This window comes from Prionailurus bengalensis, chromosome A2, assembly GCF_016509475.1.
Source record: "Prionailurus bengalensis isolate Pbe53 chromosome A2, Fcat_Pben_1.1_paternal_pri, whole genome shotgun sequence".
NCBI classification, from domain to species: domain Eukaryota; kingdom Metazoa; phylum Chordata; class Mammalia; order Carnivora; family Felidae; genus Prionailurus; species Prionailurus bengalensis.
Genome location: NC_057348.1, coordinates 31,923,981 through 31,947,435, shown reverse-complemented (window position 1 = coordinate 31,947,435; position 23,455 = coordinate 31,923,981). Strand labels below are relative to the sequence as shown.

Here is a 23,455-nt window from a genome sequence, read left to right as displayed (position 1 = left end):
GGGACTTGTCAGAGTTCATACAGCTAACGAGGGGGCAGAGTCCGGTTTTGCCCTTGAACACATCCTGCCTGACAGACCCCCTGTTATCCAGAGGTCCCTGGCTACCTGGGAACTTTTCTCTCTCCTCCAGATCCTGGCTGTCTCGGCGGGTTGGACTCCCCCACGTTAGGTCGAACGCTACCAGCTTCTCTGTAGGGAGGCGCGTGACGGTGCACAACAGAACGTCTCCCATTGCTCCTTTGGCCTGGACTCTCAGGTTGTGATTCCTGGTTTTGGTAGTCGGCACCTTGTCTTGTCCTGGATCTCAGCTGAGCAAGATGGTAGCTGGGAGGCAGTGTTGAAAATGGTGGCCTCATCCCAGGAACTTCCTGCCTGGGGCAAGTGAGGGTCTCGAGGCAGGATTCCCAGGTTCTGCTGCAGGGCCTCATTTAGTCTGAAGGTTGACAAGTGGCAACACAGGCTTGCAGGAGTAGCAAGGTGGACTGGAACAGGAACAAACATTAGCAGGGCTTTTTCTCAGCCCAGGAAGACTTGCTTCTGCAGTTCTGATAGGCCATTTTGCACAAGGCATCGCATGATGCCATTGGATGGACCGATCATCCCCATACCCTAAGTAGCAGGCCTGTGATGACTGTTTTACAGATAATAATAATAGCTTCTAAAGCTTACTGAGTGTTCCTGCTGCACACAGTGCTTGGTGAAGATGATTTGAACTCCTACAACAAGAGGTGTTACAGTTATAACCATTGCTCACATCTTTCAGAGAAGGGTTCTCAAGAACAGAGAGGTTAAGCAACTTGCCCAGTGTCACACAGACGGCAAGAGCCAGAGCCCAGAATCAAACGCAGATTTCCTGATTGCAAGTTCAGGGCTAGTTTCATTGTAGCAGGGCTCTCTTTTAAACTCGATGTCCTTTATAGCTATTTATAGATGCTAAGCAGATTTAAGATGAAAAGGAACACAGGCAGAATCCAGTACAGTGGGTTGAGCGATACGTAGACCATATCTGCACTTCTCATTCTTTTTTTTCCTCCATCAGTCATCTGCCTGATGACATTCACAGGTGTGACAGTTTCCCAGGGCTGTGATCTGCTTCTGAGAAAATTGCAAAAAAATCTGTTACGTGGACATAAAGGACTGCAGTTACTCATAATTGTCACAACCGTAAATGGATCATCAGCCCTGGCAGTTTATGATCGACCGTGGCATACATAGAATAGGCTGTGGGTCATGGGCACTTCATTCAACCATATTTTCAGAGGGCCTACTGTGTGCTAGGCACTGTTCCAGGTTTTGAGGATAGAGTGCTCAAAGAAACCGCAAAAATCCTGCCTGCCGTCCCCTAGAGCTTACTTTCTAGGTCGCCATAGGGAGACAGAGCATATAGCAACATAAACAAATAAAATACATAGTGATTTAAGAGTACTAAGTCCTGGGCATCAACTTCCAAAATGACGGTTTGAGGAACACAGCAGACACTTTAACCAGGGAAATAATCCTTTGGTTGTGAAAATTATTTAAAAAAAAAAAAAAAACCAACTATTTAAGGTTTCTGAGAATTGTCCTGAGGGTATGTAGCAAATGCGGAAATACCTATTCAAGAAAATCTACTAAGTCTTGGTAAGAAGAGTGAATCTGTGGCTTGTGAGCCGTGACCCCCTCACCTCCTCCTGCCACTTACCCCCATCAAAAATCATCGAGATGCATACTGTGCTCTGGCAGTATGCAGCCAAGAAGATGGGGCGCTCTCTCTACCGACCTGTCAGTCCAGGGCTACGATTTCACCCTGGGAAGGGCACCTCAGAGACCGACAACACCCTACACCCTACCAAGAAGCCCTACCTTAGATCAAACAGTGGAGCATTGTGTGCCCCAGGGTGTTGTCAAAAATAATAGAACAGTCAGGTAACAATTAGTGGAGGCTAACAGCTGGGTGTGATGCCAATAGGGACCAGCCAGGCGCTCCGGGAGACTATAGTCATGCCCTCTGAGTAGCAACGTCAAAGGCTGCACGCTGCGGGGGAGATAGACTTCACTCACCTTGTCTAGTCCGTCACTAAACAAATAAACATCAATAACAGCAGGCTCCAGAAAAGGGAGGAGAGAATCAGTATCCAGAATTGCTATATTATGTGAAATGTTCAGTTTTCAACAAAATACCATGAGTCATACAAAGAAATAGAAAAGTCTGGCACATAGGGAAAAAGCAAGGAAAAGAAACAGCCTGTGAAGGTGTCTAAATGTCAGATTTAGCAGGCAAAGACTCTAAAGCAGCAATTTTAAATATGTCCAAAGGACTACAGGGAACGATGTCTAAAGAGTGAAAGGAAAACATGATGGCGTTGCCTCATCAAATAGAGAATATCAATAATGCAAAACTGTTTTTAAAAATAATATTGAAAAATGGAAATTTTCGGGCCGTGTTGGTGGCTCAGTCAAGCATCTGACTCTTGGTTCCAGCTTAGGTCATGATCTCACGGTTTGTGGGTTTGAACCCAACATCAGTCTCTGCACTGATGGTGTGGATCCTGCTTGGGATTCTCTCTCTCTCTCTCTCTCTCTCTCTCTCTCTCTCTCTCTCTCTTTCTCTCTTTCATCCCTCCCCTGCTCACTTTCTCTGTCCCTCTCAAAATAAACTTTTATTTAAAAAAAATTTTTAGTGCTTATTTTTGAGAGCGAGAGAGACAGATCATGAATGGGGAAGGGCAGAGAGAGAGGGAGACACAGAATCTAAAGCAGGCTTCAGGCTCTGAGCTGTCAGCACAGAGCCTGATGCGGGGCTTGAACTCATGAACGTGAGATCATAACTTCAGCCGAAGTCGGACACTAAACCGACCGAGGCCACCCAGGTGCCCCAATAAATAAATTTTAAAAAAAATTTAAAAATGGAAATTTTGGAGTTGAAAAGTATAATAATTGAAATGAAAATTTTACATGAGTGGCTCATTGGTAGATTTTAGCCCAGAGGAAGAAAGAAACTGAAAACTTGAAGGTAGATCAATAAAGATTATACAATCTGAAGAGTAGGGAGAAAAAAGAAAAATGAAAAGAGCTTTTTAAAAAATAACTTCTCCAGTTTTATTGGGAAACAATTGGCATCCGTCATTGCATAAGGTTTAAGGTATGCAGTGTGATGGTTTGATTACCTGAATGGAATGTTTTAGAAATCTGGGATCAGCTAAAGAGAGAAAAAGGAGCAGAAAAAACAATACTTGAAGAAATAATAGTGGCAGACTTCCAAATCTGATGAAAATTATTAGTCTACACATCTAAGAAGCTAATGCAGTCCAAGTAGGTAAATTTAAAATGATCTACGCTGAGATAGCATCGTAGTCAGAATACTGAAAGACTAAGAGAAAATCTTTTTTATTTATTTATCTTGAGAGAGAACACACGCGTGTGCAAGTGGGGGAGGGGCAGAGAGAGAGAAAGAGAATACCAAATACCAAGCAGACTCAGCACTGTCTGCACGGAGCCCCATGCGGCACTTGAACTCAGGACCCTGCCGTCATGACCTGAGCCAAAATCGAGAGTCCAACGCTTAACTGACTGAGCCACCCGGGTGCCCCCCGAAGAGAAAATCTTGAGAGCAGCGGGAGAAAACTTTTCAGAAACAAGTGAACCCTCACAGAATTAACAAGATTCTTAAGTCTTGGCAGAGATATGGGTGCTCCCTTTAAATGTTAAACAGAATTACCATATGTCCCAGCAACTCCATTCTTTGATACATCCCCAAGAAAAGTGGAACATGCATCCTCAAAAAAACTTGTACACAAATGCTCATGGCAGCCTTATTGGTAATAATCAAGAAGTGGAAACTGCCCACGTTTCCATCAGCTGATGAGTTGGTGAATAAAACGTACATCTGTACAATGGCATATTGCTCATCAGTACAAGTGGATGAAACTCTGGGACAAGCTACTGCATGGATGAACCTTGAAAATACTACTCTAAGTGCAAGAAAAAAAGTTACCGACGGCCACTTACTGTATGCTTCCATTTATGTGAAATGCCCAGAATAGGCAAATCTGTAGCCACAAAGAATGTCCCAGTGTCTGTTCGGGGCTGGAATAGTGGGACGAATGGGGAGGGAGTACTCCCGGCTGAGGCATGAAGGGCTGGTGAAAGTGTGTTACAGTTAGATTGTGATCGTGGTGGCATGAGTCTATGAATATACTGAAATCTATCGGATGTATACTTGAAATGGGTGAACGGTGCGATGTGTAAATTACATTTCAGTAAAACTTGTCTAAGGGGTGCCAAGGGCTAAGGGAAACATAAAGTAGGGTAAAGGTTTGGTAGCATTAGGAAGGTGGGGGGAAGGACGTCATGAGATAGGATAGTAAGGCTTCACTGCAGTGACGCTTTTAAGGCGTGAAAAGGTAGGAGAGGGAGCCATGCTGCTGTCTGCGGGGGGAACCTTTCAGACAGAGGGTAGAGCCATTGCAAAGACCGGGAAACAGGCATGTGCCTGGTGTGTCTGAGGACCCCTGTCCATGTGCCAGCAAGGCAGAGAGTAGCAAGAGTAGTATCAGAGAAGCCGCGGGGGATCCGTCCCAAGGCGCATACGCTGAGAAGAGCAGCGTCGGTGAAGTTTAAGCAGACGTGTGACGCGCTCCGTTCGTTTTCAGAGAATCACTATGGTCGCAGCTTTGCGAATAGACCACGAAGGGTCCAGGTGGAGGGAAGAGCTGATGGTGGCTTGCGTCTCCATCCGGGAGGGAGATAGCCTGGCTTGGAGCGGGGGCTGGATATTGGCGGTAGTGGGAAAGTGTTCGGTTCTGCATTTGAGGGTAGAGCCCACAGGACTAGTCAAGGGTCGAGAAATACTCCGTGAAAGGGGTCAGAGAGTAAATATGTTAGGCTTTTGGGGCCACACAGTCCCTTTTGGAACTACTCCACACGGCTGTCGAAACCTGGATGTGGCCGTAGACATGCATAAATAAATAAGCATGCTTGTGTTCCAGTAAAACTGCGTTTACAAAAACACGAAGCAGCGCAGGTCTGGCCAATGGGATGTAGCGTGCCAATTCCTGGATTCGATGTCAGGGGGGAGAGGAGGAACAGGTGAAGAACGACTTGAAGGTGTTTGTTCTCATCCATTGGAAAAATGGAGCTGCCATTAACCATGATAGTGAATCTGGCAGGCAGAACAGGTCTGTAGAGGGTATGAAGAACTGATCTCTTGTTAAATTTGAGAAGTCTTTAGACATCCACGTGTGAATGCAGGGGGATTCGTAAGCCCTGAGTTCGAGAAGAGGCTGGTCTCGAGTGGAATCGAAGACCCTAGAGCAGATCAAGGAAGTGCACGTAGATAGAGGACAGCAAGAGTCCGAGGGCTGAGCCCAGGGATATGCCAGTGTTTCGGTGTCAGGAAGAAGAGGAGGAACCAGCCAAAGAGACTCCGGAAGTACAGCCACAAGGTAGAAGGGAGGCCAGGAGAATGTGACATCATGGAAGCTAAGCTAAGAAAGTGCTTCAGAGAGGGTAAATCTGTCCTTTTCTTTCCCACTCACAGAATCATGTGGGTATGCAAATGAGCAGAGAAATGTTCTTACAGAAGAAATCCTGAATTCCCTCTGATTTCCAGATAGAATTATCATCAGACTTTTTATTCATTCAGCAAATATTTAGAAGCTGTCAGGTCGCCAGGCACGGTGCTAGATGCTTGGAACAGAACAACATGCCAAAAAAAAAAAAAAAAGGCACAATCCCTGCCCTCAGAGAGCGTGCAGTCTGGTCAGAGAGAGATGTTAATCAAGTAATCATGAACATTAACCAAGGATGGATCATAGTCGCTCGTGATGGATGCAGATCTCTGAAACAGGACAAGAGTTGTAAAGCAAAGGACTTACCTAAGAAAGCAATACTATGAGTTTTTTACAAAAGAATTGAACTAATCTGGAGGTCCAGGAACCTTCTGTATTTCTCTTTGTTTTTAATAATAAGTGATTCCCAACACACCACATCCTGATTGGGACACACCTGTTTGTTTGTTTTTTTAATGTTTGTTTACTTTTGGGGGGGCAGGGGCAGAGAGAGAGGGGAGGACAGAGGATCTGAAGTGGGCTGCAGGCTCTGAGCTGTCCGTGCAGAGCCCAATGTGGGGCTTGAACTCACGAACCGTGAGATCATGGCCTGAGCCGAGATCAAGAATTGGATGTTTTTTTTTTTTTTAATTTTTTTTTCAACGTTTATTTATTTTTGGGACAGAGAGAGACAGATCATGAACAGGGGAGGGGCAGAGAGAGAGGGAGACACAGAATCAGAAACAGGCTCCAGGCTCTGAGCCATCAGCCCAGAGCCTGACGCGGGGCTCGAACCCACGGACCGTGAGATCGTGACCTGGCTGAAGTCGGACGCTTAACCGACTACGCCACCCAGGCGCCCCAAGAATTGGATGTGTAACTGACCGCGCCACCCGGGTGCTTCAAGTTTGCTATTTTCTGAGGTAGAGAGTTTTTCAGTTTTTTTTTCTGGGGTATCTTCCATTTTGCCAGCTCTCTCTCCCAAGAGAAGCCTGTAGAAGCTCTCGTGCTTACATTTAGGAAGTGCTGGAAAAACGAAGCATCCCTGTGTGGCTCTTGCTCGTTCTTCTGGCCCTTTCCAAGAGAAAATTCAGGTTGCTACTCAGCTGTTTAATGAAAATGAGTACTTCCAAAAAGCTGCTGTAATAAGTACAGCTTTCTTTTTCCGAAACAAAAGCAATGTTTGCCACCACATCGTGTCAGTTTCACAATATTTTCATGGAAATGTGCAGTGCAAAGCATGTTTAAATCATCGATGCAGCTTTTAATCTTTCTGGGAGGAGGGAGCAAGATCTTTAGCAGTCTTTCATTTTGATTTGTCCATGCTCGCCTGTCCACACTTCTCCTTTCAATTAATGTAATTAAAAAAGGATAAGAGGCCGTGGTAGAATTTGGTGCATTAGGTTAGCGGGATCAAGAATAATGAAAATGTCTGAGATGAGGCAGTTTCCTAAAATGGCGTAAAAGAGGAAAGGAAGGCCTTTCTTTTGGTTTTAGGGTGCGCCAGATTATTTTTCATGAGATTCAGAAATGCGTCCATGGCCTGAGAAACATTTATGATTGGGAATCTTAGATGGGCAATAAATAAGGGGTGCTGGGGTGGGTCGTTCCTTAAGTTTGTCACAAACGATTGTATAGTTTATCTCTCATTCTTGCCCCCTTGTCTGAAAACCAGGTGGGGAGTAACATTAATACTAACCGGATGCTAGATACTCCTCAGAGTCCTTTATATACTTTAACTCATCTCATTTATCCAAACCCTTGGTAGATAGATGTCTCCATTTTGCAGATGGAACACCTGAGGCTTAGAAAAGATGAGTGGCTGTTGTTACCGCGTCGTGCAGGGAGGAGGTTATAGAGGCACATTGGAATTTAGGTCTTTCTGTTGCAAGAGGCAGATTTTTTATTGTAAGTCCTAATTGGAAAAGTGGTTAGGAACTATCGAGGAGAATCTCTTTGGAGCATTTCTTTCTTAGGCAGGCAGCTCCACCTTTGTGGGTGCCTTGTGGATCTTTACCTGCCCTTGGTGGGCACTGCGTGTATCTTTACCTACATTATAAACGCCTCCCAAGTTTATTATCTGTGTGGTTTTGTGGGCTGGCTGCTATTGCTTGAGAGTTCATACAAATCCTGACTGTGGTTTTTGTTGTTTCTTTTTGGAGCAAAACTGATGCATCTTTGATCTCTAGTATTCATTTAGAACTATCATCTTTTTTTTGGTATTAAATATCCCTTTATTTTAAGACATTATGGCTTTAGTATAGCGTGCTAATGGATTTACGTGGCGAAAATAAAAATGGACAGCTGTGGTACATGGTAACAGGGTTCCCCGTGATCTCTTCTTGCCTCTTCTTCCCGGGGCCTGTACTTCACAGCCCCTCTGCAGTCGGTTGAGGTCATGTGACAAGTTCATCAATAGAAGTGGCATCATTTGCCTCCAGGCTAAAGCACCTACACGCACCCCGGCTCTCTCTTCTCCTGTCGCTGTAACCTGGATATTAAAGGTGTTGAAGGGGCGCCTGGGTGGCTCGGTCGGTTGGGCGTCCGACTTCGGCTCAGGTCATGATCTCACAGTCCGTGAGTTCGAGCCCCGCATCGGGCTCTGTGCTGACCGCTCGGAGCCTGGAGCCTGTTTCGGATTCTGTGTCTCCCTCTCTCTCTCTGCCCCTCCCCTGCTCATGCTCTGTCTCTCTCTGTCTCAAAAAAATAAATAAACATTAAAAAAAAATAAAATGAAAATAAAGGTGTTGAAGCCACAGAAACACAAGGAGAAAGCAGACTAGATCCCTGAGTCACTGCTTGGAATGGAGGTACCTGGAGATTGCCTGCACCTCCAGCTGACTTTGCATGAATGAGGACTCATTCTTTAATTTGACACCACTGAGATTACAACTGTGTGTGTACTGCATCCCAGTCCAGCCCCTGCTGATAAAAGACTTGTCAGCCTCCCCTCCCCCTCTCTAGAAAATTTACTAGATTTTGAAATTTGGGGATTTTTTTGAAACTATATAAAAACTATACATATGTATATATATTTATCCCTCCCCATATATATATATATATATATATATATATATATGGTTTTCAAGAATGTGCTTTATATAATATATTATATATATATAATATAATATAATATAATATATAATATATATAATATATAATAAATATAAATATATATAATATAAAGTGTGTGTGTAGGCTATATTAGATATTATCCACGTAATTATAAAATGAATTATGTATAGTTTATATTTTATAATTACGTGGATAATATCTAATATATTCTACACACATACTTTTTTTTTTAATAAAATAAACTAAACTGAACACATGACCTTTGTTAGATGCGTGGTTTGAAACACGGGTGATCTCCCTTACGGTAATGAGGATTTCACAGTAGCAGGGCCAGGAGGTGCTTAATCTAAACCAGAGGGGACTGGTGCTCTTTCTTTTTTGAAAGTGCTTCTGAGACCAAGAAGCTTCCATTGCTCTGGGTGACCCATGCCAGTTCTTACCATGTCAGTGGTCAAACATCTTCCTTGAGTCCAGATGAAATTTGTTTTTAGTTCATTTAAAGTTCCCATTCTAGGGGGCGCCTGGGTGGCTCAGTCTATTAAGCCTCTGACTTCGGCTCAGGTCATGGTCTCATGGTTCCTGGGTTCCAGCCTCGCATCAGGCTCTGTGCTGATAGCTCGGAGCCTGGAGCCTGGAGCCTGCTTCGAATTCTGTGTCTCCCTCTCTGTCTGCTCCTGCCCCGCTTGTGTTCAGTCTCTCTCTCCTTTCTCTCAAAAATGCACATTAAAAAAAATTTTTTTAAGTCCCCATTCCATCTTATTTTACCCCTCTAGCAGTGGAGACAGACGGTTGTCACCATGACTATCATCCACAGAGCCTTTCATCTAGGGGGCCATAGTCCTCACTGCCTCACAGTCCTCATGTACCCTTCTCTTCTAGAAGCTGCCCAGCAGTGATTCGCTCACCCTTCCCTGCAATCCTCTAGCAAGATGTTGACAGTTGCTGGCCGGAATGCAAAGCCCATCTGATTTCCCTTAATGTGGGGAGCGCCCTCTTGGTCAGCCCTCGCCAGCATACCTTTGGTGCTTTTCCCCTGTCTTGTGTCCTTGCAGACAAATCTTGAATTCTGCGTTGATGCTAACACTGGTCTCTCATGTTTGTGTTCCACCTGCCTGCAATACCCTTTCCAGCAGCTCAAATTTGACCTTGGCAATTAGAGTAGACTTTTCCTTTATGGCTTCTGGATTTTGTGTCATGCTGTGTAAGGCCTCCCCACCCCCCACCCGCCCCCAATATAAAAATGTTTTCCTGTTCCAAAAGAAAAAAAAAAAGATTTTTTTTGACCTTCAACCTAACTCAAATCCTACTTTCCCTGACTTCTGATCATGTCAGCCGCAATTAATCTAGTCTTCTGTGCCTCTCTTCCTATATGCAGTATGCAGTTTTAGCCACTTTATGTAAATAGCTTGGTTTCTATCCAAACAGAAAGTTCTGAAGGTCAGCACTTGTGTCCTTGTCTCCACAAGAGTGTCCTAAATTTCACAGATCCCAATAGATACTCTACTGAGTGTCTCATATGTATCGCCTGTTTTCCCTGCCACCCCCTACCAAGAGGTTTGCTGTTGTGAATGTGAAATTTCACTAGGTTTTTGTAAAAACCACTGTGAGTTTTGTCCCAGTTTGCCAGGTCTTTGACATTTCCAAGAAGTTGTGGTCTCACTTTGTCTAGTACCTAACAGTGTATTTTCTTTTATTTTTCATTTTTTTAGTTTATTTATTTTGGGAGAGAGGGGCAGAGCAAGAGCAAGGACAAGCCCAGGGAGGGTCAGAGAGAGAGAGAGAGAGAGAGAGAGAGAGAGAGAACCCCAAAGAGGCTCTGAGCTGTCACAACACAGAGCCTGATGTGGGGGCTTGAGCTAAGCAACTCTGAGATCATGACCTGAGCCAAAACCAAGAGTCTGATGCCTAACTGACTACGCGACCCAGGCACCCTACTAATAGTATATTTTCTAAAAATTCTGAGTAGCGGGGTGCCTGGGTGGCTCAGTCGGTTAAGCGGCCGACTTCGGCTCAGGTCATGATCTCGCGGTCTGTGAGTTCGAGCCCCGTGTCGGGCTCTGTGCTGACAGCTCGGAGCCTGGAGCCTGCTTCAGATTCTGTGTCTCCCTTTCTCTGCCCCTCCCCTGCTCATGCTCTTTTTTTTTTTTTTAACGTTTATTTTATTTTTGAGACAGAGAGAGACAGAGCATGAACGGGGGAGGGTCAGAGAGAGAGGGAGACACAGAATCTGAAGCAGGCTCCAGGCTCCGAGCTGTCAGCACAGAGCCCGACACGGGGCTCGAACTCACAGACCGCGAGATCATGACCTGAGCCGAAGTCGGCCGCTTAACCGACTGAGCCACCCAGGCGCCCCTCTCTGTCTTTAAAAAATAAATAAATGTTAAGAGAAAATTAAAAAAAAATAAAAATAAAAATTCTGAGTAGAATGGTGGCCAGGATGAATATCATGGTCATGAAGAATTACTGATCTGTAGGCTTTATCATTTCAGCAATCTGTACAGGATGATGCATAGCTGTCCAGATTCCCCATCACTAAGCTGTGCTCACAGAGCACATGCTGTCACAAGGACTTCAGCATGCTTTTGCACCATCCCCCTCCTGACTGCCTTTAGACCTTTGAGAACCCAGCACGTGCCCTCCCCTGACATGCATCACCCTTGCTCTAATTGCTTGCTTAATTGTCTTCCCCTCTCATTCCTAAGCTTTTTTTAAGGCAGGGTTCACGTCTGTCTTGGTCACCGTGATGTCCCTGAGGCCTCACACGGTGACTAATAGTAGGAGCTCATTTAATGAGTGAATGGGTACCTGAATGATGGATGAAGTGTCTTTGCTTGCCAGAAATATAGCTGTCTGGCCGTGTTGTGCAGCTTCAGAGGAGGAGGCCCCCAGTGCCTCTTGGTCATTTTTGCTGCTTTCTTCCCTAGTTTCGTAGCGCTTGCAAATATTTGCGTTGTTTCACGTGGGAAGAGCATGTCAGCAGCTCACCCACGTTGGGTGGAACTTTGAGTTCTACCCTAGGAGTAGGGAGGATGTTGCATTTCTCCATCAAGCCAGTTGCTCCCATATTTTGAACCTTGCCTAGTCAGGTAACTAATTAATGCCAAAGTTAACAGCAAAAACATCATTACGTCCCCTACCAAGAGCTCACGTTTACGGAATGTTGGCTGTGTGCTAGGCTCAGTGCTAAATGCTTCCTACTGAGGATTATTTGATTCTCTAAACAGCTCTGCACAGGTAGGCACTATTACTCTCCCTCCTCTGTACCTGAAAACGTATGGCCCCTCATCCTGCAGTCAGCTAATATCAGAGCCGGGGCCCGTCCCCAGGCCATAGCTTCCCTCCCCCATGTTATTTTGTGAACTCTTGTAAAGTTGGTAGTCACGTGCCAGCCTGCCTCTTCATTGCTTTCCTGCCAGTCACTTGTGAACTGCTTCTCAGCATTCTCATGATAGTAAGTACATCAAAGAGTAGTGGGCTCGCCTTAGGATGAAGAAACTGGGACACGGGCATAGAAAGTTGAAGTGACTTCTCCATGGCCACACCAGGGTAGGATGCCTCGTTGCCATTGGTGGCCCCCAGTTGTTGTATTTGCTGATCCTGAAGTATCCTGAAGGATACTGAGGTCTAGGGGAACCTTCCGCTTCCCCACATGCCCTGAGCTCTGCACGATGGAGACCGGACGCAGAGTGTTGCTCATTGGTTTGTACTCTGTTTCTCTTAGTGAAAAGTTACGCCAGTCCCGTGATTTTCACCATGAAAGGTCTTCTCTGAACCAGAGAGAGGCATTCTGAAAGAGGTTATTAAGCATTATTAATACAATTACATATAACAAAAGACATAATTTAAACTTCCCCACATCTGACAAAGAAATTCATTTGAAGCTTCAGGAACTCCAGCTGGAAGGGCAGAGCTCATCAGAGTGGGTTCTTCAGTCCGGGGAGTATGGGCAAGGAACCGTGCTGGCTGCTTTGTCCTCGGGGGCGCTTCTGTGCATGATGGACTACACCTGTCTCCTAGCTTCCCCAGTCCCCCCTATCCCCCTCACGCACCACCTAAGGAACCCGCAGCACTCTCTTGATCTCAGGCACAGGGTCGGCATATTGGCTTGCACTTGGCTCTCCCCTGGCCCAGCATACTGCCTAGGCAGCATTGAAAGAACAATTGATTTTAAACAGTAAAAGATGACCATGGAAATACTCCAAGGATAGAAACAATGACCATCCTAGTGGAAAGAAGGCCTTGGTGATTTTTTTTTTTTTTTTACTTCATCCAAAATGTCGGAAAGAACTGTTATTTAGTGAGTGTGATATCGTGTCAATCCTCACTATGGTTGCGTTCAATATTTTTACTTTATTGCCTCAGACTCTGAGCTAGGAGAGAGCAAATACTGTGTCTGTGCTTAGTCCTCAGAACAGTGCATGGCACAGAGGAGGTGTTCAGAACATACTAAATGAAGGGTTGGTACACGTGAAGAAACTGAACACCCCCAAGAGTTAAGCTACTAGTCCAGGGTCCCATCACTTGCATAAATTAAAGCTGGGATTCGGACCCAGGACTTCCCAGCCCTGTTGAGTTCTTTCTTCATGATTGCTTGGATGGGCCCCTGTTGGTGCAGCAGATGGGGAGTTAGAGATCTAATTAGAGACCCAAAGGTCTGGTCAGAGATCCGGAAAATGTGAGTTCTAGCCTGTCCTTGCTGAAGTCCCATTGTGACTATGGGAAAAAAACCCTTTTCTACTCGAAGCCTCAGTTTCAGAATCTGTAAAATGGAAGAATGGAAGCAGTGCTCTCTAAGGGTCTCAGGGTCCTCAAATGCCCCTGGGCTGATTTATGCTTTCTTGTCTCTTCTACTCAGGAGGAGCTAGGGTCAGGGGTTAAGGGAGGGAATGACTCATTCATCACCCAGGCACCTGAGGAAGGTAGTCTTGTGTTTTATTTCAGATGTGCACAAAAATTCGAGGAGGACCTAGTCTCCAGGCAGCAAACACCCGGAAATGAAAGTTAAAAAGAGAGAAGTAGAGGCATTTGAAGACTCGACACAGTTTTGGGGGAGGAAAAGACCAGCTAGGATTCCACTCCTGGGTTGGTGCATAATATAATCTGAAACAGGCGCTCAGGTTGATAACTGCCCAGATTTGATCCCCAGCACATAAGAGCACAGCCTTTAAAAAAGAAAAAAAAAAAAAAAAAAAAAAAAAGGCATGTATCTTTAAAGCCTCTCTTCTTACCGGTGTTATTTTTGTATTCCTTCAGAGGTTACAGAGCCAGGGCCTTTGCATCCCGAGAAGGCTTTCTTCCCTTCTCCCTGGCTCGGGGATTATTGATTTGGAAGGCGAGGCTAATTTACATGTAAATAAATCTCGGTGCTGGGCAGCGGGACGGGACGTCCAGATGCCGTGACTGACTTGCTGACGTCACGGCTTCATTAGCATGCGGAGGATGTGGGCACTGCAACAGCGACTTCTCCGGCACCACCAGCCTCTCCAGCGACAGTTATTATTATTAGTATTTTTTTTTTTTTTTTTTTGGCCGAGCTGCACATTTCCTGGTTCAGTGTCTTGGGCTCTGCAACCAGCTGACTGGTCGCCCTGAGTCTGGCTCGGGATCAGTTGGTGACGCTGAAGCTGGGGTCTGTGACTTCCTGCAGATTGAGAAGCTGGGTTCTCTGGAAGGCAGTCGGATCCAGAGGAAGGGTAGAAGTCACACTTTTTTTCTCCCCTCCCCTGGTGGGTGCCCAGCAGGGTCTCCATCCAGCAGTGCTGTTTTCCATGAGCAGCTCGGGCTGGAGCCTGCTTCTGCTGTCGGGAAGGGTCTAGATTTTGAGGAGGGTTTCCAGAAGAAGATGCTTTGGCTGCCTGCGGTCCTGCTTGCGTTCTTAGAAGCCAGACCCGGGGAGAAAGTGAACTGTGGCAATTGACAAGCTCAGAGGGTCTGGTTGAAGCTTCTCCCAAGACTGAGCATTTTATCCTCCCTGGAGATAGGTAAGAAATCTGTTCTGATTCACATATTAGACAACTGTGTATTTTCTAGGGAGGATGAGAAGGCTGGATGTAAATGGTTTGCATTAGGAGAGGTTATCACAGCTCCATTATCTTGGTCAAGTGACATTTTTAGTGGTCCTCTGGCACCTTTTACCTTTTCTATGCTGATTAGAAAGCTCAATTGCAAAGTGACGCGTCACAGCTGTAGGGAGTCTTGAAGAAACGCTTCAGTCTTAGTGCTTTAGAAGCAGCCGTTCTGTAAAGGAAGTGCAGTTATCTTTGCAAAATAATAATAAAAGGGGAGAGGGTTTAAAAACCAAACACCTGGTAGTGTTCATCCCCAGCAGTCATTTCTGCTCAGGGTGTCAGAAACCATTCGAGCGTCTGGGGAACGAGGAGTTAGCTGAGACTTCCAGGTGAAGAAATGGTGCTTGGTTAATTCGGGTTTAATTTTAGCCAGTGCTTTCATATTAGAGATGGTGACAGAGCTCCCAAATACGACTGCACAGCCGGGCTGAAACACATGACTCACTGTGTTCTCTACGTTGCGTTTTTAGAGGAGTGCTCATACTTAGTGCTCCCCACTCTTGGTTTCCCAAAAACCAATCATAGCATTACTAATCTGCCGTGGAGGTCTTGCGATGAAATCCAGATCTTTAATCCCATTACTCATTGTTGTGTGGTCCTAGAATATGCTGGGGTCTAACGGGACTTTTATGAACCATAAATAATCTGGGCTGGGCCAAATCACACCAGGGTAAGTGATCTGTACCAGATGCGATGCCATCCGCCGGTCCAAGCGTGGCTCTTGTATAATTTAGGCACATATATTATTTCCCCGGCAAGAGAGTTCTGCTTCCAGGCGGTGCATCCATGACCACAGTCAGGGGAGGGCCCCAGTGTGCCGTGAAAATGTCGGCACGGACTGCCGTGGACCAAAGTCTCAGCTTGCAAGGCTGCAATTTGCTTTGCTTGAGCATCTCTTCCCGGAGAGTGTTGTAAACCATCTCAGTGAGACTTAAACTAAATGAAGCAGCCTGGCCTCCTTGCTGGAGGCCGAATTGGCAACTCTGATCCTGCTCCCCAGAAGGTTTATTGGCTGCTGATGGCTTTCACAGATGGGTCAGGATGAGTGTCCTCATGGGCTCCAGAGTAAGTCACAACTTTGACAGAATTGCCATGTTTTGGAAATTTGGACTTAATGGCTCCTCGTGTGCTTGTAAAGGTTTTGCCTTTCCATCACATGCTCCTTCCCCTCAGAAATTCTTTTTTTTTTTTTTTTTTTTAAATTAAAACATGTAGGCTCCCTTGGGCATTTTGGCCTATAAATAGTCATGGGGCCGCCAACATTAATAAAATAGCATTGTTTGGAATGGCAGGTTTGTGAAGGTTCACCATACAGTGGAGGGGAATAAATAGAAATGGAGGAAGGAAGATACATTGATGGAAGCCTAAAGAACGAGAAAGGAGCTTAGGGGTTAGGCAGGACGGCATACTGTTGACCGAGGACTCAGACTCTAGATTCAGACAGCACCCAAGATACCTAGCGCTCTCTCTCTCTGAGGAGTGATTCCTGGCTGTATAATGGGGAGAGCGCTAGAACCTATAGGTGGTGTGGCAGGTATACGGATTTACTAAGATGACAGAAAAAGCACCCAGCACGGTGCTCGCCACGAGGCAAATGTTCAGCAAATGTTAGCCATTACTGCCTCCACTGTTGCCTTTTTATCCTTATTATTATAAGCATCGTTGCTAAAAACAAAACGGTCCACTGGAAAGGCGATATGTTTCCATCCATTTGTCTGCAAAGGGGTGTTGCTAGCAGAAGAGGTGTCCTCTCGAGTTCCTGTAATGTCCACCTCCGTTCCCACTCAAGGAAACTTTGCACCCTACTGATGGGATTGACAGAATAAGGGGTGCCATCCAGGGCTGCCGGATTTTGCGGAACTCAAAGTGGCCGGATGGTACAATGAAAATCATTTAGCACTAGCTGGTGCTCAGGCATGCTTAAAGAAGGTCTCCTGTTTGGGCAGCTGACAAGTCACATGCAGAAAGCTGTGGGATCCAAATTGGAATTGACGTATTTCTGGATTTCTGTGCGCGTTTCTCTTCAGTTCCAACTTTGCCTGTGAGAGGCGGTCCTCTTCTTTCTTCTTTTCAGTGCAGACACTTCGCATTTTTTTTCTCCATCTTGAGAGGCCTTTGGCTATGGGCTTCAGCTGCTGGTTGGGTCCTCAGAAGTTCCAGGGCTGAATATATATCACCATATGGGTGTCTCCAGTGTGGAGGTGTGCCGTGAGGGGAAAGGAATAGGCCATCCTGCCCTTGTCTGGTCTCCGCTGACACAATAGGTCTCTTCCAGACTTGTGAGTGTAGTCGCACAGTTTGACAGCTGTTTCTAGCCTCTCTTCTGAACATCTTTTAAATTTATGTTAAATGGAGCTCCAGTGTGGGGGTTTGAAAGACAAATGGAGAATGATTAAAGGAGCCAGAGGAATCTCAGCAGACTCAGAATTGGAAGCTGGTCACTCTTGGTTTCTTTTGTTTTTTTAGTCAAGTTGCGTTTGCAGAGAGAATTCTATCTGTATCTTGATAACAGCCCATTTCCCTTACATCTCCTGATGGTGTGTGTGGTGTTGAGAGCATTGCCTGACCACTCTGAGCTTTGGTTTCCTCGTGTAAAAATAGGAAATCAATTCTCCTGAGCTCACTGGCTGTGAAATGGTGGCTGTGGTGTCCTTGCCCAATTCTTGGTACCTACTAGGTGTTGGGACTTTATTTCTTGCTGGTACCAGTAACGTTCATATTTCCCACTAAATCCAAACCTGTGAGCAGCAAGAGGTAGTAGCTTACGTGCTCATTTGATGGAGGAAACTGAAGACCACAGAGGGAAAACACCTTACCTTAAATGACACAGCGGTGACAAATGTTGGTGCCTAGTATAATGCTGCTTCTACACACATCAGTTCCGAAGGGTCTGAGTTGGAGTGGAGCTTTTCAGCACCCCACTGCACTGCCAGGTGCGGATTAGCAGAAATGGCTGTCTTCAGAAGCCTGAAGACATGGTCTTCTCTCCCCTCGGTTGTTTTCGAACACACGCCAGTGACAATGTTCTGTTCCTCAGACAGAATTGTGGCTTTCGTTTGGCCGAGGACTCTTCTTTTGTGTCTGAAGGCCCTTCAAAAATCATTCCCTCTTCCCTCTCTCCCTGATGGTTTTACTTAAAAATCAGCCAGGTCCTGGTGACTGTGAACTGTCACAAACTAAGAAGCTTTGGGGCTAGGCCCTGGGAAAGTGTTTGCCTCATTCATGTTCATGACTGGTACTTGCCTCTTTGCTCTTGTCCCAACCTGTAAAGATTTTTAATGAAATGTTCATGTTTTTATAATTTGTGTGTGTGTGTGTGTGTGTGTGTGTGTGTGTGTGTGTGTGTGTTTGAATGATGCAGGAGAGAAAATGTTGGATAAGATCACACTGAGTTTCCAACAAGGTAAGCCCTCCAAAATCTCGCTGCGGACTTGGTCAGTTGAGTTTGGAGACTTGGTTTTCTTTTTTCTTGGGCCTGTTGTTTGAGCAGCTCTTTGTTCCGAGTCTGAAGCCTGGGGCTTGCTCATTTTGTTATTTCCCTGGGGACAAGGCAGAGGGAGAAAGAAGCAAGGAAAGGGGGGGGGGGTGGCTAGATGGAAGGGTTAGGAGGAGGGGAGGAGGGAAGCAGCCAGAATGCAGAAGCAGCTGAGAGAATATCAGAGCGGTCTCCAATCCACCATAAAAGTGTAAAGCTGAAGGTTCCCCGTGGGTGAAGTTGCAACTCAAAGGCAGGAGCCTCTCTTCTCCTTCAGCTAGAAATTCCTCTCCCCATCTGTCCTATAGAATTCATAGTGCAGCCATTTTAAATACTCAAGCCCTACTGGTGGCTAAACACAGCATGTGTTTCCCACCAAAGCACCACAGGCCATTTTGAAAAATGCATTATTTAAAAAGAGCACGTTTTCAGGTACAACATGAACCTGCCTCTCCATGGTGGGTCTAGATGGTAAACTTCCAGCACATGTGTGGCTATAAAGTCCGTCAAAATCAAGTTGGTTGAGACTTGATTGATTGAGACTTTTATGAGGAGATATGACCCTGGAGGGGGCACAGAATCCGGAAACATCACTAGTTGGCAGTGGGGGCCTCAAGGAAGTCAGGGCTGGCCTCGTGTGGGAAAGTGTTACCAGAGTCGTGCTCACTCAGAACAGCAGAGTGAACCCGTAGGAGGAAAGAAAAATAGCGATTTCTGGTATCCCCCTTCTTGCTGGTCCTAGATTTGAGTTCCTGTATGTAAAGCATCCCGAGGCACCGGAGGGATCACAGGCTTCATTTACTCCTTGGAATATGGCACAGGGTTGGAGCCCAGCTTGGTACCTTTGACAGTATGGCACTCTCTGTGCCTCATGATGGATGTCTGACTTGAGTAGCCTCCGTATCGCTCACCCCGGGAGCGTCCCTGGCCCCAGAGTGCCCACCCCTTCTGGGCTTCGTAAAATCAAACCTTACAAATGTGATCCGGCCCCATCCAGGGTTAAAAGTAACTAGGACAGGAATTCTTAGCATTTCATTTCAACTGGGCAGGATGCCATTTTTCCAACTCTTTTCTTGGCATCCATTCATCACTTGCGAGTCCTCAGAGATGCTTGTTCAGGAAAGTTCCAGAACTCAGCTGAGAAACAACCATACTTTCTGTGGTCACAGGGTCAGATAGGTTTTCAGAGTAGCCATTAGTGTACGTGTAAGAATGTTTTGGGTGTCTGTGTATCTGTCTCTAGTCTGTGTGTTAGCATTTATGTGAATATGTAGAAAAAGCAATAACTGTCATAGATAGAGCACCTACTGTGGACTAGCTGACATATAAGATGCTTTACACACCTTGCCTTATTAATTCTTGCAGCAATTATGCAGCTAGATATTATTAGCTCTGTTGCCTAGAAAAGAAACCAAGACTCCTAGAAGTTAAGTAACTTGCCCAAGGTTACACGGACAAAAAGAGTAAAATTGGGATTCAAACCCAGGATAATCATCGTCCAGAGCCTAAGTAACGTCCATTATTTTGGGACCTGCTTACACTTCCTGTCATAAGATACGCTGCACGGGTTTTTTCTTTGTCTTCTAGATGGCTTCTGTGGATCCCTCATTTGAGGAACATGTCATTATTTAGCTCTCAAATTAAAATCCTTTCAGCTAATCTTGTGATAAGATGAGAAGCAACCATGAAGAGACTAAAACAGAACACCGTTTTGAATGTGGCTTTTAGAATAGAAGGGAGGTTGGTTGGAAAGTCAGTTAAGACACACTGAGATGAGGAGTAAAAGCTAAAGGCCAGTGGAAGCAGCCCTTTGTTGGACCAGAGGCAGCGTGGGAAATTCTGCTGTGCTGAAATTGTAGGCAAACATGGGCAAACCCAGTTGGAGTGTAGACAGGGGCCAACCTTGTTAGCTTTTGATCCCCAGTTGCAGGCACATCAGGTTCTAACTAGAATATATGTGTTTCCCTTTCTGAGCTTCCGTTCTTTCATCCCCAAAAGGGAGGTCCTGAATCAAATAATCTGTAAGTTCTCTTCCAGCACTGACCTTGATGAGTGTGAACTTTCCCAACGAAACTCCACCTCGTCGGTGGAGGCATGTGATTTGCACCGTCGGTTGCTCTGGCACAGAGAACTTGAAGGTCAGGTTTTATATCAGGACCTGACCCTCTGGGCTGTGGATATGTGCTGCAAGATGAGAAGCGGCGGCCCTCCAGAGAGTGACCTGGAGCTTCCTGGAGGCACATCTGACCTTTGGAGGCCTCACGCTAGTGAAGCGGGTCTGCATGATCCTGTCCTGTGTTGGGGCTGCTCATGCACTCCTAGAAGTCCTCCAGGGCTGTCACCTATGCAAGCATCCTGCAGAGTGCCAGACAGTGAGGTTGCTCCAGCTGAATGTGTGTGCATCTTGGGGCGTTGCTAAAATTCAGACTCAGCATTGTTTTCCCTAAAGGATTTTCTTTTCATTTTAAATTTTTTTATTTAATCAATTACCTACTTAATTACTTAATTAAACCTGCATGCGAGCAGGTAGAATCCCCAGCAGGCTCTGTGTTGTCAGCGCAGAGCCTGGCGCGGGGCTCGATCTCACAAACTGTGAGATCATGACCTGAGCTGAAATCGAGAGTCAGATGTTTAACCGGCTGAGCCACCCAGGCGCTCCCAGAGTCAGGATTTTTAAATTGTTATTTTTTAATGTTCTTTGATTTTTGAGAGACAAAGACAGCATGAGCAGGGGTGGGGCAGAGAGAGAGAGAAAGAGAGAGGGAGACACAGAATCCAAAGCAGGCTCCAGGCTCTGAGCTGTCAGCTCAGAGCCCGATGCGAGGCTCGAACTCACAAGCCTCGAGATCATGACCTGAGCTGAAGTCAGACACTCAACCTACTGGCACCCCCCAGAGTCAGGATTTTTAACACGGTTCCTGGTGATGCCAATGCTGCGCCTTCTTAGCCATTTTTATAACAGAGTGTTCCACAGGAAAGAAAGTTGAATTCAGAAATCCTGGGTTCTTTCTAAATTTGTTTTTAATGTTTGTTTTTGAGAGAGAGAAAGAGACCATGAGTGGGGGAGGGGCACAGAGAGAGGGAGACGCAAGAATCTGAAGCAGGCTCCAGGCGTTGAGCTGTCAGCACAGAGCCCGACGCGGGGCTTGAACTCACAGACCATGAGATCATGACCTGAGCCGAAGTCAGACACTTGACCAACCGAGCCACCCAGGCACCCCCAGAAATCCCAGGTTCTAATCCTAATTATATCATTCCTTATTCGAGTACACCTCAAAGAAATCACTTAGCTCCTACAAAGATTCTCCTACAGAGTCACAAAAATAATTAATAACATTTCATGACTGCTTATTGTGTGCCAAGCCTTGTGCTCACAATTGTATGTGCTGTATCTTATTTAATACTCATGATAATACTCTGTTATCATCTGTATTCTGCAGAAGCTAAGCACAGAGAGGTCACACAAGTTGTCCAAGGTCCACGGCTAGTAGATGGTCAAGCTGGGATTTGCATTAATACCATCTGACTCTGGAACTTTGGCAACTTGTAGGGATGATAGATGTGAAAGATATTGGAACTTACTTGTGTGTGTGCGTGTGTGTGTGTGTGTTCACAAACATACCATAGAAACAAATACACTTAATTATTAAATATATTAAATGTGTTTATTAAATTTATTAGATGTATTTATTTCTCTGGTATGCCCATTTAAATAGTCAGGGCACCTGAAATTATAAGAAGTCAGTGAGGTGTTTTCCAGATGAGGTTGTATTTGTCTTAAGTAAAAAAATGTTCCAGTTTGTATGAATTAAAGTCAAATGCTTTGTGAAGTTTTGAAAAGCATATGTGTTTACACTGTTGTCTTGGGTAGTTCAACTAGCCCCCTCTTATTACCTAAGAGGGATATTCAGAGAAAGCAAGGTTCTGGTTTCCTGAAGTTTTGGTTTTTTGGAATTAAATCCAAGTTGGCGTTCAGTCTTATTTTTGGACAATATACCCCATCGCCTTTCTGCCTTAATAGGAAGAGCAGGGTTACCCATTTGAGGGTTCCTTGTGATTTAAGACATGGCAGGCGTGCAAACTATGATCCTGAACATGAATTCCAGGGAATTTGTTCTTCCAGTGGAAGTCATAAGAGATTGATTGTGAGCTTTCTCTGGCTATGATATCTGTCACCTCACTGGACACCAGGCTTTGATCTGGCAGGATAAGCAGACGTCTGCTTTCTTCCCTCACTCCTCCTTGTTATTCCCCCCAGAAGCTTCTATTTGATGGATAGAGGAAATCTTCTTCAGTGGGGAAAGTTATTTGAATGTGTTTTCATGTTTGAACTCCATTCTCAGAAGCATCCCGACCGTAGAATTCGTGTGGCAAATCCCTGGTACCTGTATCGCCAGGCCCGGCTCCCTGTGCATTGCAGACCCCACTGATGAAATACTACGCTCTCCTTGTCACCCCCCAGCAAAACCTCAGAGTCTTTCTCAACACAGCTCACCAGGCAGCCTGGGCCCATCCCTTGGAGTTGGCCCAAGAGATTTAACCTACCCTCAACGTCTACCCTATTGGAAGTTTGTATTAGTTGAATTGTCCATGAATTGAAGCTTTAACAGGGCTTTTTTCTTGTTTCCCTGGGATACATGCATCCTGTTGTTCTGATTAATTTGGTGAGGCTTCTTCAGGTTCCTGTCACTTCCCATCGCCCGTGGTGTGCGGTCTTTATCCAGCTTTCCTGCTCTTATGCTCCCGGGGGAAGACCCACTTAACAATGAACTGTTTTCCATAGACGTCCACTGGACAGTTGAGCCACTGGTTAGGTGGTCAGTGCATCTGGAATGGCTGCTTTTGGCTCAGCCACTGCCCAGCCCTGCGTTCCAGCTCTTCCCTGATAGCTTATCCGTCACGGTTCAGGAGTTCAATTACGGTTGAAGTCTACTACTTGCATTTGAGTTTATCGTCTCAGAAGTAGCCTGGAAAGCCTGTCTGGCCTTGATGCTTGCCACCAACTGGAACAGTGAGCCCCCACCCACCCCTCATGCTTCCTGTGGAGCTTGGGCCCCTCTGAAACACCTGCCTCATTAGGAAGTGGTGTGAAAATGCAAAGCATTCACATATTCCTCTCCTGGTGAAGGAGCTCAGGTTCCTGCTCGAATGGCTTCTGAAAGGAGAATAGGTGGAAAGCAGCCTACGTGCTGGGCTTGACTGATCAGACTAGCTTCAACCTGCCTTCCCTGCACTTTGTCGTCTCATTTCAGGGGCCTGACCTGCTGCCTAAACACCACCACAGTCTGCCCTTGGCAGGCTTAAACGTT

General features: G+C 45.7%; 1 protein-coding gene across 2 annotated transcripts in view; it reads left to right on the top strand.

Annotated features, from left to right (window-relative positions):
- The window catches only part of PRICKLE2 (prickle planar cell polarity protein 2), a 329,796-nt gene that overhangs the window by 197,326 nt on the left and 109,015 nt on the right, over nt 1-23,455 (top strand). Inside the window, exon 1 of one of the 2 annotated variants that reach the window (XM_043587866.1) lies at nt 14,434-14,584. The exons of the other annotated variant lie outside the window; for it this stretch is intronic. The gene's annotated coding sequence lies outside the window, so the exon portion shown is untranslated. Of the gene's footprint in view, nt 1-14,433; nt 14,585-23,455 lie in introns of those variants that run through there. 2 annotated transcript variants of the gene reach the window in all.